This window comes from Balaenoptera physalus (genome assembly GCF_965194825.1).
Source record: "Balaenoptera physalus genome assembly, chromosome: 8".
Classification (NCBI taxonomy): Eukaryota; Metazoa; Chordata; class Mammalia; order Artiodactyla; family Balaenopteridae; genus Balaenoptera; species Balaenoptera physalus.
In genome coordinates, this window is record NC_138887.1 from 74209895 (window position 1) to 74224415 (window position 14521).

Below are 14521 nucleotides of genomic sequence, written 5' to 3' on the forward strand. Positions count from 1 at the left end.
TCCTGCTTCCCCTGCCCACATCTGGTGGAAGGCTTGATGAGCAGTAAAATAGCTAAGATGCAGGGAGTCTGAGTGGGGAGATACAGAAAGACCCAGATTATCTTCAGACTGGGTAATTAGCCCCGACGGACTCTTGAGTTGATGGTAGTAAGAGGAAGCAAGTCCCTGAGATAAATATTATAAGATACTCCTAAGGAGAAGTAAAGACAGGGAAAGTTGAAGAGCCAAATCTACTGTAATTATAAATGTAACTTTAAAAAAAAGCCAACAAGAAAGGAAAAGATGCAAATTTGCTTGATGAAGAATGAATGTAGTGAATCTTGCCCCATTACTTCTAGCAAATTCCTTCAGAAGATGACCATCTTAACACAGTCCCCACACTATTGCGATAGGACAATCACTCCTTTGGAGGTCATTTTTAATATTATGGCAAAGTCAAGGTTACCTGCTGTAAGTTCTTTCAACATCCTCTTCTCCAGCTCAAAACAGCTGCATCATCGCTTTCCCTCTTTCCTTGCTCCTGTCTCTGAAGTGTCTGCTCCCTCTCCCAGTGTGAATTTGTCCCCCTGTGCCCTTGGTCCCTCCTGCCTGTCCTAGAATCTCACTCCATCAGGAATACATGCCCTCCTTGCATCTTCCAGCTCTCCTTTCCTGGGACCTGCAAGCATGCTCGAATCTCCCCCATCCTTCAAAGCACGTCGCTCAGGCCTGCTGTCCCCTTACCTCATGGACCTACAGCTCTTCTCCTCTCATTATTAAACATTTCTAAAGAGCAGTTTACACTCTTCAGTTACTTTCCTCACCCCTCACCTGTCTCCTTGACCTTGGGCAAACTGCTGGTCACCCCTTACCAACAGTTTTCTAAGGGTTGCCAGCATCCTCCTGAACTCCAGGGCCCGTGGTCTTTTCTCCTGTATCATCATCCCAGTCTCATTGGAACTATGGACACACCCCCTGCCACTTGTCACCCTGTGCTTCCTGGGATGCTGAGCTGCTACTTCTTCCCTTGCTCCTTTTCTAGTATAGCTTTGCCACTCCCTCTGCCCCCCAGATTTAGGTCTCTGCTGAAGCCTCCTTCTGAGCCTTTTCTTCAGCTTTCCCTGTAGTCTCTTCCCAATAATATCACCTGCTCCCTCCATTTCAACTAAAACCTCTAAGCAGATGTCTTTGAACTTCATTGTTTATACCTTCCTTCTAAGGGCACTTTTTCTTACTCTACTTGGCGCTCTACATATACCTGTCTAGATTGTAGGGTCACGTCAGGCTGAGATTGTGCTTCTGATTCACCTTTGTATCCCCTGGCCTCAGGTCTTGAATATAGTAGAGGCTCAGATGCCATTTGGTGAATGGTGTTATCTTGCCCATTGGATGTCAGGAGCCCTCATTCTGATGGCCTGCTGACATTGTGATGAAGGAAGGCCAATTAAACCCGTAATCCCTCCCTTCCAAAATACCGTCCCCAGTAGCACCCCTGGTCCAGGATATGTGGTAGTCTTCCCTGCACTGGTTCTCATAAATGACAGGGAAGCCCTCAGGAGAGAAGTCCTGGGAGTAATTGAGTCATGACTGGCAACCCCTGCACTGTTCCAAGCTGACAACAAGAGAGCATGGCAGCGTATGCCTCTCCTCTTCCAAGTGGCATCTCATTTCTTGGACGTGACTTTATATTGCTTTATAGAGACTGGCACACTGATTCGGGAGAGCCTACCGGGAGTTGCACCTGAGCCTGGTGCCTGACTGCAGCAGACAGCTGCCTAGTTAAGGTGAACTTTACAGTTAAATTGTGTTCTGCTCAGGAATTGGGAAACTACCACGGAAGGACAAACGCAAATGAGATTCCAGTTCAGGGCAGAAACTCATCAAGGGACAGCCACAGCCAAGTCTCTTGGGTTTGTCTTCAACTATTTTGGGGAAAAGTTATGGGCCATTTTCCAAAGGGCTTTTGGAGAGGACAGAGGCAGCCTTGGTGCAATATGAAGAATGTGGGCTTTGAGGTATGGCTGTAGCGTTGTTCTAACAAGCACAGGCATGGCCACCTGTTCAAATGCTGGTCCCGCCACTTAGGGGCTGGGTAACCTGGGGCAAGTTACTTTGAATTTCTGAGCCTCAGTTTCGTCATCTGGAAGCTATAAATAATAATACTTACCTTGTTAGGATTAAAAAAAAAAACCTTATCCCAGCACTTGGCATATAAGCCTTCAATCAATGCTAGCAATTTCCTTATTGTTACTACTCAATAATTGTGAGACCTTGGGCAAGTCCCTTGACCTCATGGTATCCTCCTCCATCTCTTGAGGTAGTTGTGAGGATTAAGCAATAAAAGATTGATGAGGCGTTTTGCACAGGATGGGCACTTGGTAGGTGATGGCTATTATTATGAACAAGATTATTCTAAGGAGCCAGATATTAGCAAGTCTGAGTCACTTACCTTAAGACAGTGGGTACCTGCTGGTTAAGACTACCTGGGGAGCAAAGTACCCCCCAAAGAGCAAGAGAAGGCAAAGTAAGTGTCAGGTTTAAGGGAAAAGCTTTTCAAGTCAGATGGGTCGGGCTCCACAGCTAATGACTTGACTTCCCTTAAACTTGGTTTCTTTCTTTGAAAAATGGGGCTAGTAATAAAATAATTGCCTTTATGTGGAGTTGACATAAGGTTGTGTAGCCTGGTGCCTGTAGGGTGCTGAGTAGGGGACTCACACTCATTGTTAGTCTCTATGAAACATCGCCATCATTACTGAGAATGTGGAGATTCTTGGGGAAGGGCTGGAGAGAGGAAGAGGAGGTGGGGTGGGGAGGGGGAGTATAACAGAAGAGGGAGGAGACAGAAGTTGGTTAACAGCCTCTAAAGGAGATCCCAGCTTGGAAGAGACACACCTGAGTGTGAGCTGAGACCGCCTTTTACTCTCTTTATGTCCCGTGCGTGCATCTCCCACGATGCCAAGTATAATGTCTTATACGTGGAAAGTTGTCAACAGATATTTATGGAATTAGAGGTGCCCCAGTGAAAGTATATGTGTTTGACCACTGCTTCAAGCTTCTGGAACTCAAGAGTGTGGGGTGCAGTGCCCTTCTAGAAACTCTGTGTCGGGCGTGGGGGACACTGGAACGGCAGCCATTCTTTCCCATCTGTTCCCGTGGACCCGAGGATCTGACTAAGCCGCAAGGTGATGGTTTGATTCTTCCCCAGAGAGAACCCAGGAGTGGGTCTGTTGTGAGAGCAACAGTCAACCTCATCCAGAGTTCATATGCAGGGTGTCCCCACGGCCCCGCAGGTTACAACCCCAAAGGAGAAAGGAAGTGCAGAAAGAAAGGAGCCAGTCTTATTCAGTGCTGTGCTGGTGAGGCCGCTTGCTCACAGACAGGCCCGCCGCAAGAAAGCTTGTGAACCCAGGATGGAGGAGTCCTGCATCATCTGTTCATTGGCCAAATTGCAATGGGAAGGAAGGGCTGTTTGTTTTCCTCCCAGAACAGGAATTCTCAGAAAATCGATTCTCCCTCATTGACAATGCATACTAAGTGATTGAAAGGCCATTAAACCCATTAATGGGATGCTCTTTAAATAAAATAAGTCCCTGAAAGGGATCTTAGACTTGGCCAAGTCAGTAGAGCTGACAGTGTGCTGGGCCAGCCCAGGGACCATAAATACAACAGAACAAATATGGGGGGCGGGGGGGCAGGCAAACAGAGGAGAGGAATCAGGAACCTTGAATAGCTTGGTGCACAAAGGACAAATGTTGCCAAACAAGCTTAATGGCTTTTATTTTATTTTTGACAGGATTTACAAAACGAGTAGATGAGGGGAAGTTTGCATCTTGATTTCAGTTAAACATTTGGCACTGCCTCCCACCAAATTTCATGCACAAAATTAATTCAAATTGTCTTGGATGGAAGCGTGGTCACATGGGTTGAAAATTGGCTGGCACTCCATGAACATCAAGGGGAGGAGGGCAGCCCCCTGTGGCCAGCCTGGTGCTGAGGCTTCATTCTAATTCCTATCAGGAACTGGGGCTCCTCTTCTCAGGTTCTTAATAATAATAATAATAAAATTATTATTATTATTATCTTAATAATAATAATAATAAATGACAACATCAACTAACACTAATTATTCACATAGTGTTCTAGACACTTTATCTTGTTGAGACCCTTTGTTCTTTTAGCCCCTGATGTTTCTCTCTACTCTCCATCTTCCCTTTCAAGCAGCTAGTCAGCTGTGTTGATCACCTCAGGGGACAAATGTGATTAGCGCGTAGAGGATGCATAGTAGAGAGAAAGTATTTGGGAAAAGCAAGAAGAGAGAGGAGCTTCTGTCCTCTATCAAGACACCAATTCTCCTGAGAGATGATGTGTGTGAGTGGGGAGGACTTTGGGTCTGAGTGCCGCCCTGAGAGCCCACGTCTGGTTTCCCAGGCAGGGCTGCTGCCCGGGTCTCCCACATCCCCTGAGAGGGAGTCTCTGGGGCAACTACGGATGCTGCCACCACCTGCATGGCTCAGAAGCAGAGAGCAGTCAGGTCCAGATGGACCATTTGGACAAGAATGTAGACCTCTCAGCAGGGACCTGCAGGGACTGTGGACGGTGAGTCAGCTGCCTGCTGTCTCTTCCTTCCTGGAGATGTGAGGACTCACGATCAGAAAGGGAGTCGAGTTATAGGAGTTTTATATCTGGAGGATTAGCTCAGTGAGTCCTCACAGAACTGCTATAAAATACAGATAAGGAAACTGAGGCACAGAGAGGTAAAGTAGTGTGGCCAGATAGAAACCCAGGCAGGAGCCCCCCCCTCTGCTGAGATTTTGCCCTCACTGAAGGATGGTAAGAACCTCCTGGTTTTAGTTCAAGCTGCTGTGTCATGTAAGGGAAGAACCACTTGGAGACTATGGTGAGTGCAAATAAATTTGGGGAAATAAATAGCTGCACTGGGGACAGCAGCAATATCCACGAAGGTCTGTTTTGTGTTATGGGCCACTGTAAATTCATTCATTCATTCACTCATTCTTTTGTTTATTCAATGAACGTGTGTATTGGGAGACTATCGTGTGTCAGGCATTGGGTAGACAAGCCTAAGTCTCTGAGTCAGGACCGGTCTCTGCTCTCCCAGGGCTGGTGCCTGGTGAGGGCGCATGTGCGTGCATGCGCGCGCGCGCACACACACACACACACACACACACACAAGGGCAATTCCTTTCAAGGCTGTTTTTATTTTTCAAATGTCCTGAACATATTCCCTGATTTGATCCATTTTCAATAGCATTGAACTTAAATTTTTTTTGGAAATTTACCAGATTCAAAGCTTATTATTTGAAAAAACCAGTGAGCTCGATCAGCATATATTTGGTCAGTTGCATTTTGACAAAGGTATTCAAGCAGTTCAATTGGAAAAGGGTACTTTTTTTCAATAAATGATGCTGAAACAAATGGATATTTATATGGAAAAAAGCCAACCTTGAGCTTTATCCCACATTATACACAAGTGTTAACTGAAATAGCTCATAGACCTCAATGTAAAAGCTGGAATTATAAAATACAGAAGAAAAGAAAAGAGAATATTTTTATGATTTTCTTTTAGGTAAAGTCGTCTTAGGACACAAAAAGCAATAATCATCAAAAAAGATAAATTTGACTTGATTAAAATAAGGCATTTTGATTCTTTGAAAGATACCATAAGAGATTGAAAAAGCAAGCCAGATATATGATTACAAAACATATATCTCACCAAAAAAAATGCCTTGTATCAATATGTAAAGACTTCTTACAATTTAGTATTGAATGATAAGAAAAACAACTCAGTTTTCTTTTACTTTTTAAAAATTGAAAGATAGTTGATTGACAGTGCTGTGCCAATCCCTGCAGTACAGCAAAGTGACTCAGTTATACACATACAGACATTCTTTTTTTTTAAAATATTCTTTTCCATTATGGTTTATCCCAGGAGATTGGATATATTTACCTGTGCTATATAGTAGGACCTTGTTGTTTATCCATTCTAAATGTAATAGTTTGCATCTAACAACCCCAAATTCCCAGTCCATCCCTCTCCCTGCCCCCTCCCCCTTGGCAACCACAAGTCTGATCTCTATGTTTGTGAGTCCGTTTCTGTTTTGTAGACAAGTTCATTTGTGCCATATTTTAGATTCCACATATAAGTGATATCATATGGTATTTGTCTTTCTCTTTCTGACCTACTTCACTTTGTATTATAATCTCTAGTTGCATCCATGTTGCTGCAAATGGTATTATCTTGTTCTTTTTTATTGCTGAGCAGTATTCCACTGTATATATGTACCACATCTTTTTTTTTTTTTTTTTTTTTTTTTTGGCTGTGTTGGGTCTTCGTTTCTGTGCGAGGGCTTTCTCTAGTTGTGGCAAGCGGGGGCCACTCTTCATCGCGGTGCATGGGCCTCTCACTATTGTGACCTCTCTTGTTGCGGAGCACAGGCTCCAGAAGCGCAGGCTCAGTAGTTGTGGCTCACGGGGCTAGTTGCTCCGCGGCATGTGGGATCTTCCCAGACCAGGGCTCGAACCCGTGTCCCCTGCATTAGCAGGCAGATTCTCAACCACTGTGCCACCAGGGAAGCCCCCACATCTTCTTTATCCATTTATCTGTCAGTGGACATTTAGGTTGCTTCCATGTCTTGGCTATTGTGAATAGTGTTGCTATGACCATAGGGGTGCATGTATCTTTTAGAACTATACTTTTGTCCGGGTATACGCCCAGGAGTGAGATTGCTGGATCATATGGTAATTCTACTTTTAGTTTTCTGAGGAACCTCCATACTGTTTTCCACAGAGGCTGCACCAACCTACATTCCAACCAACAGTGTAGGAGGGTTCTCTTTTCTCCACACCCTCTCCAGCATTTGTTATTTGCAGCCTTTTTAATGATGGCCATTCTGACCAGTGTGAGGTGGTACCTCATTGTAGTTTTGATTTGCATTTCTCTAATAATTAGTGACGTTGAGCATCTTTTCATGTGCCTACTGGCCATCTGTATATCTTCTTTGGAGAAATGTCTATTAAGGTCTTCTGCCCATTTTTCGATTGGGTTGAGTTGAGTTGTATGAGCTGTTTGTATATTTTGGAGATTAAGCCCTTGTTGGTCGCATCATTTGAAAATATCTTCTCCCATTCCATAGGAACAACTCAGTTTTAAAATGGGCAAAAAATATGTACAGAAATTTCACAAAAGAAAATATATAAATGGCACAAAAGATCCAGAAAAGCTGTTCAACATCTTTAGTCATGAGGAAAATGGAAATCAAAACCACAATGAGAAATTACTGCATACCCATGAGAACAGCTAAACTTTAAAAGGACTGACAGTACTAAGTGTTGGTGAGTATATGGAGCAACTGGAACTCTCATACACTGTTGTGTTAATGTAAAATGGTGTGACTGCTTTGAAAAACAGTTTGGCAATTTGTTATAAAGTTAATTATACCATTACCATATTACTCAACAATTCTACTCCTAGATAATTTATCAAGAGAAATAAAAACATGAATCCCTACAAAAATTTGTGTATGAATGTTCATAGTAGCTTTATCCATAATAGTTAAAAACTGGAAACAATCCAAATGGCCATCAACTGTTGGGAGGATAAGCAAATTATAGTATATCCATACAATGGAATACTACTCAGCAATAACAAGAAAAGAATTACTGACACATAAAACAACTTGGATGAGTCTCAGATACATTGTGCCGAGAAAGGTGTCAGAAACCAAAGACTACATAATGTATGATTTCATTTCTACTTAACCATAGAAAAAGCAAAACTGATCTATAGTGACAGAGAGAAGAGCCCTGGTTTCTTAGGGCTAGGGGTGGGAGATACTGCAACAATGTAGAAGAAAACCTTTCAGGATGTTGGAAATAGTCTATTTCTTAATTGGGGTGATTGTTACATGATGGGTGTATACATTTTTCAAAACTCATTGAACTGTGTCCTTAAAGTGGCAGCATTCTACTGTATGTGATTGTACTTCAATAAAACTGATATAAAATGAAAAATTAAACAAGTAAAACTAACAAAAACATTTGAATAAGTAGTAACATTTATTTTCACCAAGGTTTCAAAATATACAAACCAATTTCTCAGCCAAATTTTCTCATACAATGAAACGGAGGTATATTACATATAAGAAAAACTCCACATCTTGACCACGTTCTCACTGCAATCCAAGGCTCTGGAAGATAGTGATGCATTCATCACAAAAGTAAGAAAGAATAAGAGAGGAAGGGCTCCCTTACAGTCCTTGAAGGAATCGTTCGATTCCTACTTAATGAGTTTTTTTTCCCTGCTCAGATGCCTAGGGGAAGTAGGAACTGACTGGTCATTTATCTATATAGCACCATTTATAAATACTAAATCTGCTTCCTCCTCTCTCTTTCTAGAATTTTCACAGTTGTGTAGAATGTGGAACTGATAGGCCTCCCATTAGAGCCAGGAGAAGGGAAAGGAAATTTTCACACTGGCTTAAGAGACGTATTTGGTGCAAATACAACTTTCTTTTATTGTCTGGTGAAATGGCAAAGAGTGTAGAAATAAATATACTATTTTTTTTGCTTTGACCATTATATTTCATTGACAAATAGCGTGTGGTGTATAACACAGGCTGCTGCCATCTATTATAAACAAGGCTCTGGAAAAGCTTTGGGGCACATTGCCCCCCTGCCGAAAGCTAGGTCAAAATGCCTTAGTGCTGTGGACTGGATGCCCATGGTGTGCTGTGGAACACACATAGACAACAAAAACTCCACTGAGGGCTTCCTGGAAGAGGAGTCCTGGTGGTTCTGAAGGAGAAGGAATTCACTGTGAAACTAAGCTAAGTCACCCTTTTAGAATTGGGTGAGTTAGCAGGGGTAAATTTTTTGGTTTTCTTTTCAAAGCAAATGGCCTCTTGTGTGACCCATGTTTTAGAGAACAGGGGCAAACTCCAAACTGTGAGTTTTGTTGGTATCTTAGATTGTGAAACAACAGATTTGATTCTTCCTTTGCAAGTTCCTTGAACAAAGATCCCCTCCCTTCACCTGGGCCCCCATCATTGGTGATTTGCTTGTGTTTCTGAATGAGGGCCCTGTGGATCAATGTTTGCCTTCACTCCTGCCTGTTTGAGGGTGGCAAGCAGAGCCAGCTGATGCCTGGACAATAGAGTAAAAACACTGCCCTACATGGCTGTTCACTAATGTGTTGGGGGGAAAGGGTTTGTGTGTGGCAGGAGGCAAGGATCTTTGCATCTTCGCCGCGGAGATCTGCTCCTGAGCAGATCTCCTCGTGAACACAGGGGAGCTATTTTCCTCCTGTGTAAGAATGAGTAAGAGAAGCCTCAAAGATGTTCAAGGTCACCTCCTGTGGCCACAGCTGGGCAAGCAGGGCTTCTCCCTGGATTACACCTGCTTTTGTTTTCCTCGCCGTCTTCAAAAGATAGGCAGTTTCCAAAGATCTATCCTAGGCCCTTGTCTCTGCTCTCGACGCTCGGCACTCCCATACACCCCATGGCTTCATCTTTCACCTTTGTCCATCTAGTGCCTGCTCTGGCCTGACATTGAGTCTGTGAAGGTGAATCTAGCCCAGGCGGGGCCCTCTGGATGCACGCACAATCGTACAAAAAGAAGCCATCACAGACCCCTGATTGGGTGGCGAGTGTATGACAGAGGCCTGTGCAGAGTGCAAACCCCAGTGACAGCATGACGGAGAGTGTGATTCAGGGCATCAGGGGTGTGTTTGTCAAGAGGTGATGATCTTGAAAGACAAATGGGGAGATGGTTGGGGGGAAGGGGTTGAAGAGGGGAGGGGTATTCCAGGTGAAAGGAATATCATGAACAAAAGCATGGAATTGCTTTGGGGAATTACAAATATATTGGCTTGATTTATAATCTTAACAGCAAACTCCCATATAGGTCTATGTGCAAAACTCTGTCCAAGCTTTTTTCATACTCCTACCTATCCTTCAAAGCCCAGCCCAAACGATGCTTCCCCTGTGAAACCTTTCCTGATCATTCTTCTTGGAAACAATCTCACTTTCCTGTGGACTTTCCTAGCAGTTGATCTATGACATTTATTTATTTATCTTGTAGTGTAGTTAATAAAGTATATTTGATATCCTGTATTTGACTTTAAGCCCCAAGGGCCTGGATATGGGCAGAGGCATGTTTCATCCTTCCCTCATACACTTAACACAATAACTAGTACATATTTTCATATTTGCTACTAAAAAATTTTTGCTCTGTCACTGAATGAATGTAAGAATGAACGGTCTTTTCAGGTGCTATTGTGGTAACTACATCACAGGGAATTTATTCCAGGACCCCTGCGGATACCAAAATCCACTGATCTTCAAGTCCCTTATGTAAAATGGCATAGTATTTGCATATAGCCTACACACATCCTCCTGTATACTTTAAATCATCTCTATATTACTTATAATACCTAATACGATATAAGTGCTATGTAAATACTTGCCAAAGCAAGGCAAATTCACGTTCTGCTTTTTGCAACTTTCTGGAATATTTTTCACCAATATATTTGATCCTTGGTTGGTTGAATCTGAGGATGTAGAAGCCGCAATTACGGACAGCTGACTACACTATCACTTTTTCCTTCTCTAAATCACTAGTTGAGATTTAACATTCAAACCCCTTTTCTGAAGTGCAGAACTTCTTCATAGAGGACAAGGTATTCCTTGCACTTTTAAATCGGCCCAGGTTAACCTTGTGAATCACGCTGTTTTAGTTGTTCATCACTATCCTACATTCACCCTTTTTCTACAAGCTCATCCCTGGAAAGGTTCTTTCTGGGACTTTCCTGTCCTTCTATCTGCTGGCTTCCAGGTTCCCCCTTGATTCTGGGGTGACAATGCCTTTTTCTGAAATCACCTCACTCCGGCTGATGAACTCCCTGAGGTTTGCCCGGAGAATGTCCAGATAGTCACACTGGTGGTGCACCGTGTTTCTCTCCTCCCCTTTGTGATCTTGAACCTAATTCCCTTAAGTGCTCCAAGGCCTTCTTGCATCTGCCCGTACTTTCCGCATCTCCTTGACCTCACCTTCCCCACTGTGCCCCAAGAGTCTCCTGCCATCTTGGTGACATACAGACATCATGTTCATTTCCAGACCTCATTGTTTTCCTCCAGGAAAGCTTTAGTGCATCTAAAATTAACTTTTCTTGTTTTACATTTTGAGTAATCCTAGGGGTTTTTTTCCATGCTATGTATCATGAAAAGCACTTGGCTTAAATGTGCCACATAGTCGAGGAGTATTTACCTCAATTCACCTCCGTGTCAAACGATCCTCTGTAGCTCCCTCAGATAAATCAGAGCCCAGACTTTCATGTCATGGACATCAATATTAATTGAGCACACATTATGTGCCAAGCATTGTGAATAATTTGGTGGGGAAGACAGGTGTGAGGGGAGGACTCCATGAGTTTAGTGCCCCGGGAACAGGGATCAGGGGAGAGAGGTGTGTGTTGGCAGAGTTCATCTGGGAATCGATACCTGAGTTCAATGTCAAAGGAGAAGATGGTGATCACAGGTGCAAGGCATGGGATGGCAGGAGGCGGGTGGACAGTGGTGGAAGAAGATGGAACATTCCAGGCAGAGTGGAGAGAATATAGGACTGGTCTCATTTATGAAGGCATTTCTCTCTCTCAGCATTTCCGCTCTATTGCCTTGGGCGTTTCACTTAATGGACATCTGGTCTCCCCTGCTCTATTTTAAGTGTCTTAGGAACAAAGATGCTGCTACTTCCTTGGGATTTCGTGAAATTCCTAAAAGGATCAGGCACTATTGAGAAGAACAGATGCTGGGTAGGTGTTGGAGGAGTGAGCAAAAGGTCTGCAGGTGGGCCCCTTTAAATGGAATGGAAGGTTTTGTCCTCCTGTGTAAAGATAACTCCACTCGTGCCTGTGAACAGATGATCAACAGCTTCTTGCTTTGGCCTGGGTGTGGTAACATCTAGTCCATTAATATGTTTTTGGGCCCTTTCCACTGACATTTGTTTCCTGAAGCTGCGCTGCAGCATTTCTGAAGTCCTTGGCTTCCTCTCCAGTCATTTGCACACCCCCGGGTAGGAAGGGCTTTCTCTCTCTGTTTATGGACAAGGTGATGTGTGTCAAATTGCCTTGGCTTAACCAGGCAATTGTGCACCTTTAAAAGGTACAGGGAAATGTTTCTCTGTGGTCAGATTGGCCCACTATGCACATCTGTTCTCTTGACCAAACTCCAGCAATCTGCCCTCGCTTAGCTGCAAATTCCACAACCTGCTCCTGGCCGGCAGCCCAGGCCCTGCAGGAGCATATCTGTGTGGCCAGCCGGCTGGGTTTCTGGCTGTCCGGAGGCACTGGAGGGTGGCAGTCAAAGGAATCAAAGTTCATGGGTCCCCACAGCTTCAAGACATCCCTGGGAAATCTACAAAGATCTTAGGAGGGACCCAGAGGAAAAGGAGGGGAGAAGAGAAGAGGATTTGCCTAGAGAGAAGGCGTGTGCACTGCTTTGGGGAAGTTTGAGTGGGAACTGAAACCAATATCTTCACGGTTTTTCCTTTTAGAAGATGACCTACACGGGGGTTAATTTGATTAAAAGCCAGACACATTTTTATCTTTCCCCAAACTCTGGCTTTCCCCCAAATTCTATGCATGTGTTCCACACTTTAGTAAATCCCCGTGAATAACACGCAGCCGTGATGGGGAACAGTGCAGAATTAAGCCTAGTCGCCTTCATGGAGGATTTTATTTCCAGAGACCACCAAAGACACCCAGCACCCCGTGACTTCTCCCCACCCCTACGACCTCCACCCCTTTCCCAGCCGCCCTCGCTGCTCCCCTGGATTATCACACCTGCTCTCCTTGCCTCTGCTCTTTCCCACCACAGTCTCTTCTCAACACAGGTGCCAGAGTTTGCCTCTTAAAATAGGGCAGCTCAGGAACATAGCAAATATTTTATAATAACTATAAATGGAGTATAACCTTTAAAAATTGTGACTCACTATATTGTACACCTATAATTTATGTAATATTAGACATCAACTATACTTCAATCAGTTGATCAATAGGGCAGCTTGTGTCATGTCTCTGCCCCAAAACTCTCCAATGACTTCTCATCTGACGCAGAATAAAAGCCTAGATCCTCATGTTGGCCACCAGGGCCCTCGGCCGCCCCTCCCCTTGTTACCTCTCTAGCTGTCATTCCTCCTCTCCCCGCAGCCACGTTGACCTTCTGGTCCTTTTGCTGGAATGCTCATCGCCCAGGTGTCTCTGGGTCTTTGCTCCTCCCCCAGTGGGTTACTCCCTTGTTGTCTTCCGGTCTTCACTCAGATGATGCTTCCTCCCCCCGGCCTTCTCGTCATCCCCGTTTGAGATGGCTCTCGTGCCCACCCATCACATCCTCTTCCACTTCCCTGGTTTAGCTTTTCCACAGTACTTATCACCCTTTGACGTACTATAGACGCTGCTGCTTGGTTTTCTATTTATCTCCAACTTGGGTGTGGGGGCCAAGTAAACTAAGGAATCTTCATTCCAGGCTGGGAGCACAGGTTGTGGGGCGATGGTTCTGGAGAACGTGCTGGTCTTTGCTTTTCCACCCTTGGGAGAAAGCTGTGCTTTCCTGCTGTTCTTGCCACTGTGGCGTAAACGCCTGTGTGGAATCAGTGCCGGGTGGGAGAGGCGCCCACATGGGCTGGCAGGTGAGTAGGCAAGTGGCCTGAGGACTGGCTACTTCAGGCACTTCAAGACACTTAATTATAGCCAGCTTAACTGGCCTCTTTGTCATTAGAAACATGGGGAAGGTGCTTAATGCCCCCACGGGCCTCTTATCTGGTTGATAACATCTCCCCATCTGTCTCCAGCAACTGACCCCTCCAGCTTCTTAAGAGGTCAGTCAGAGCTTTGCCTTAACCAGGAGAGAGCCGGGGTGTGGAGAGGTTAAATGTGGGGAATCTCTGCTGTCTTCAGTGGAGTGATTTCTGGAATTCAGTGGCTTTGGCTTTTTTTTTTTTTTTTTTTTTTTAACTTAAACAAACTGACTCTGAGGTTAACTTCCTTTCTAACTGATTAATCTCTTATGCTTGGAAATTACATGTATTTCTGGGATTTGGTTCTCCCAGAATTGAATAAATTTGCCATTTATGGTTAAGAGCAAAACTCAAGAGATCATTGTGAGCAAAGCAAAACAAACGTGTTTTTCCTTTCTTAGATGTGGATCCTTGGCTTATTATTCTCGCACCAATTGTAGCTAAACTGACTGAGTTAGACTGAGTGAGAATGCCTGGGTTCCAAACCCAGCTTACCCGCTCCACATTACAAGTTCCTCACTGATAAAATTGGGATACTAGTAGTATCTACCTCTTAGCTATTATGAGTTAAGGCAGATATCACCATAATGTGTGTGAGTGCAGAGTAAAACTCAATAAACGTTAGCTGTCATTTTGGCTAGCCCCTAAGTACACACCTTCTGACGGCAGATCAAAACCAGCTAATCATAGTCTATAAACTTTGAAGTGAACGAGAGGATTTACAATCCTGAGTCCG

The 14521-nt window shown here is 44.1% G+C and overlaps 1 protein-coding gene across 5 annotated transcripts in view; it reads left to right on the top strand.

Annotated features, from left to right (window-relative positions):
- The window catches only part of LOC309665532 (uncharacterized protein), a 219767-nt gene that overhangs the window by 142573 nt on the left and 62673 nt on the right, over window positions 1-14521 (top strand). The gene's annotated exons all lie outside the window — the stretch shown is intronic.